Here is a 5,000-nt window from a genome sequence, read left to right as displayed (position 1 = left end):
TGTGGATCCTGAGAAACTTAACAGAAGATCATGGGGGAGGGGGAAGGAAAAAAAAAAAAAACGGTTAGAGAGGGAGGGAGCCAAAACATAAGGGACTCTTAAAATCTGAGAACAAACTGAGGATTGATGGGGGGTGGGAGGGAAGGGAGGCTGGGTGATGGGTATTGAGGACGGCACCTGTTGGGATGAGCGCTCGGTGTTGTATGGAAACCAATTTGACAATAAATTTCATATTTAAAAAAATAAAAATAAATACAATGAAGATATCAACATCATTTTCAATCGAATTCACCTGTATATCTAATTTCGCTGAGACCTCTAGTTATTGCCCATTATCAGGGATAGATCTGAAATTGAAACTCACGGGAGTACAACGTTCTCACACCTCTCCAGAATCCCCAAAAATAAAGGCCCAAGTGGTGCCCAGGTGGCTCAGTTAGTTAAGTGTCTGACTTTGGTTCAGGACATGATTTTGCGGCTCATGGGTTCAAACCCTGTATCCGGCTCTGCGCTGTCAGCTCAGGTACCGGAGCTTGCTTCTGATTCTATGTCTCCCCCTCTCTCTCTGTTCCTCACAGGTTCCTGCTCTCTCAAAAATGAATAAACATTCATACATACATACATACATATATGCATACATACATACAGGTTCAAGTTAACCAAGAATGTACAAGTAAGTAATCCACTGTCTCCTTCTGGATAATCAATTAAGAATAAAGAATAAACAATTATTGGTTGCGAAGAAAGCAGTGGTTACAGAATCAAGCTAGCTTACACGTGCAGTGAGCCAGGAATCTTTGTTTTTGTTATTACCTTTAGAATGAATCATTATTTGTGGGCATTTTCCAGTTTAGGGTAAAAGACTTTCTCTTAAAACTTACGCTTTCCTTAAGGAACTTAAATGCACTGAGAAATCATGTGCCTTTAACATTTCTTTTTGAAAATGTGACAATTTGATTTAATTTTGCCCCTAAAAGATACGTTTATGAACTTAATATCATTTTATATTAATTTGAAAGTTGATGGCAACTTATTTTCTATGCTTGAAGGTTGTTTTTATTGCTTCAAGTATTATTTTGACAACTATAAATGCCAAAGATTTTGAGAAAAGCACTTTTGCACAATCTGTTGGGGGGAAAAATGGATCCACTAACACATAAAGCAAATTCTAAACTTCATGTTTCCAAGTATCTTCACAGATATATGCCTTGATTTTTATTTTCCTTTTCAAAATACTGATAATGATCCCTATCTGCCATCTTCACAAAGTTGTTCTGAGACTCAGGTGAGATGGGTATGAAAGCAATTTGAAAAATATAAGAGTTTTGAAATTAAGAACTTTCATTCTAAAGAGTACTCTAATAGTCTTTCAAGAGTTTATATAATTAAGCCAAGTGCTTAATTTCCTAAGTTATGGAAATACTCATTGGAGAATAAGCGCTATGGGAACTTGTTTTGCTGAGTTTCTACAAGGTAACTAGAATGAGAAATGGAAGCTTTGTAGGGCACTCTAAAGGCTTCCATTTCATTCTAACATGTTAAAACAAATCGGTACCTGTATGTCATGTTTCACTTGGGGTTTTAGTGGCATGTCCATGGTTGGGAAGTTTTTGTCTTGTCTGTAAGTAGAAGCTGAGTGTATTTATAATTTGGGAAGTGCCTCTTTCTCAACTTTAGGGATATGTTAGGAAACAAAGATTTTTTTTTTCTTGGTTAAATATAATCCACTTACTAAGTAATATCTGCTTTTAAAAACTCATTTTGGTTCAATGATATGTAATTCAATATTTAAAAGCTACAAAAAATATTTAAGATCTGTTCTAAGAGTCAGAAAGCCAATTCAGGCAACATTCATTAAGGACACATCAGGCATACAAACATATAGCTTTACATACTAAGTGGATAGATAGACATATAGATAAGTAGGTGCAAATTATGTGCATACGTATCCATGGATAAGAATATATATGCATACATACATACGTATCTAAAAAAATTTAAATCTGTCTTGTTGAAATGTATTCTTAAAACTACATTGATCATTTATGGCCAATAACATAAACCCCAGTAAGCCCTTCTTCTCACATAGCCATAGAAATATTGTCCTCGCATGGACTTTCCCCACTTAGCTGGGTCTTTGTGTGCATTTCTTTTCTCTGAGTTATGTCTTTGATATCACATTACTGGGCTCTCAGGTACATGTAAATGGTTTCAATATAAAGACTGCTCTCAGAATGTTAACAGAAACTCTGTGACTTATGGCAAAAACATTCCATATCTTTCCCCTTTCTGTTCCATGATAGTGTAAGAGTAACATGGTATGGTGGAAGGAAACATGAATACATACGCATATAAATTTAAATGCCGACTCCTTATTTCATTATTTATCTTTATAAATAGATATTGTAATACCTATCTAGAGATGACAAGCAATAATGTTGGTCCAGAATCCCTATTCCCAACATAGTTGTTATTTTGTTATTTTCTGGACAGCAAATGATATTGGTTTAGTGAAGTCAGAGTACAGTGACTTATCACTCGTCTCTTGGCTAAAGAGGTGAATTCATGATATTTCAGCCCAGAATATACGCTGGCATCTACTTCTGAATACCTGAGATACCAACATGGTAGTGAGGGAGTCTCGCAAGGTTTTAGACTTTTAGACCTCCTCCAACACCTCTCATTCCCTTTAGTTTTATAAATTCCTATGGAATTTGGTTATGAGTCATTGACACTTTAGTGAAAATTCACTCAATACTCACTCATCTAATGAATAACTCTTATATTCCAGACACTAGGTGAGACAGATGGTATCTTGGAAATAGACTGAAAAATTTCTCCAAGTTTTACTTCTTAGAGACAGATCTTAAAAGGAAGAAACAGGATAAAGAGAATTTTTTGTACAGATCTTCTAAGCAGTACTGCCCCCTTCCCAATTGATGGGAAGCAGATAAACTTTTAGTTTGTTGACAAATTTCTCAACCATCAAAACTCCTACAGTCTGCAAGTCTTCTATTCTCTGATGTCTTATCCACAAATTCTTTTTACTATTTTCTCCTTTTAAAGCCATGCTTTCATTTTTCAAATTTGATGAGCATTGGTGCCTTCCCATTTATGACTCAACCTCTTGACTGATTTTATCTCCTTATAGGCAGTGTGCCTCCCTCAGTCACTTGCAGAAAACCCCTTCTAGCTTTAACCTTACACTTGAGAATTTATACTTTATACTTACTAACCCTCTTCTCCACTTTGAATTCACAAGTAGGATTCACACTGTCGAGAAAATGCTACAGAACTGGGAGGGTGGGGTGACTGGGTTTGAGATTTTCAGCAAAGACAACCTGTTTTGCCTCACTGGCATCATCACAAAGCCATATTACAGAGAACTCAAGGGTTTCTATCTTGTGCCCAGGCTGGAGGGCCTACAGCATGTTGTTCAAAAAAAATTTTTTTGCCTTTTTATAACAAATGGAATTCAGAACACTCAAGAAAGTATATATCACATATGGCAGTCATTCTGACGCTGAAATTAAAATACAAAAGTGGAATCTCTTGGTGAAAAAGATAATAGTATGATCAGAGCATGTTCATGATATGATAATTCTAGTCTCAAGTTGTAATAAATATACATCTTGGAAGATGTCCATCTATAAATTTAAAATGTATTTTATTTTAAAAAACTTTTATGTTATTTTCTCAAGCCTTAAATGTTACCATCTTTTGTTCTATTCCTTGAACTAATCATTTCCTGATTACCCAAGATCATTTTGCTTTGTTTTTTATCCCAACTGTAGCATACTTCCCTAATTTTAAAATGATTTTTATGAACATGATTTTTATCTCATGTATTAACAATATTGGGAAAAAGAAAAGATATAAATGATGTCCACGAAGCCAGTATGCTGGGTCTCAGCCTCATAAGAGTATAGATCTTGTGAATAAAACTATAGCCTCTGCAGGCCAAAGCAAATGTTTGCAAAGCAAAGAACACCCTCTGGGCCAGACAACTCCTGGGAGACACTTCAAAGTTAGGCCATAACTGAGAAAAAAAATGAAATCATGACTCTTCCCCAGAATACCCAGCTTTCACTTTGTTCTCGGGGCGGGGGGTGGGGGGGAGCTAAAACCCAGAATGCATCACTGAAGCTGAATTATTCCATTTTAAGCATTTTACAACTTTAAACATCCTATCTCGGAATTTTCAGACTACGTGGGATTAGTTAGGTCATAATTAAGACTTAAAATTTAAAATTAAAAGCTGGAAAACCTACTACACGTACCTTTTCATCTATGCTCATGGATCAATTATGGTTTATAAATGTGATGCCCACTGAACATTGGTAAAAGTAAGGCAGGTGTGTGCATTCTGATTTACAAATAGGTGTCTAAACCACACTGTGAATTAGTAAAGAAGACTTGGGACACTGTTTATGTGTTACGTGTTATAATGAGATTAAAAACAACAAAAATTTTACATACACACTGTGCCAGAGTTCTCCAGAGACACAGCACCAACAGAATATATACAAACACACACACACACGCACACACACACAGAAACAGAGAGAGAGAATTTAAGAAACCTGCTACATAATTTTGGGGCTGGCAAGTCTGAAATCTATAAGGTCAACTAGTAAGCTGGGAACTCAGGAGTTGAAACTTTGGTCTTCAGGCAGAATTTCTTTTTCTCTGGGAAATCTCAGTTTTTAGTCTTAACACCTTTGACAGATTAAATGAGGTCCACCCAAATTGTTGACAGTAATCTTTACTCAAAGTCAATTACTGTAGTTGTCAACCACATCTATAAAATATGCTAACAGCAACACCTAGACTAATGTTTGACCAAATAATGGAGTACCATTGCCTAGGCAAGTTGGCATGTAAATAATCATTAGAGGGAGGGAATTACACACAGGAGTGAACACCAGGAGGAATTCAATGGGGTCTCCTCGGGCGGGGGGGGGGGGGGGAGTAAAGATTACTGTCAACAATTTGGGTGG

Source organism: Herpailurus yagouaroundi, unplaced genomic scaffold (genome assembly GCF_014898765.1).
Source record: "Herpailurus yagouaroundi ecotype Mexico unplaced genomic scaffold, PumYag 199, whole genome shotgun sequence".
Taxonomy (NCBI): Eukaryota; Metazoa; Chordata; class Mammalia; order Carnivora; family Felidae; genus Herpailurus; species Herpailurus yagouaroundi.
This window is presented reverse-complemented; position numbering follows the sequence as displayed.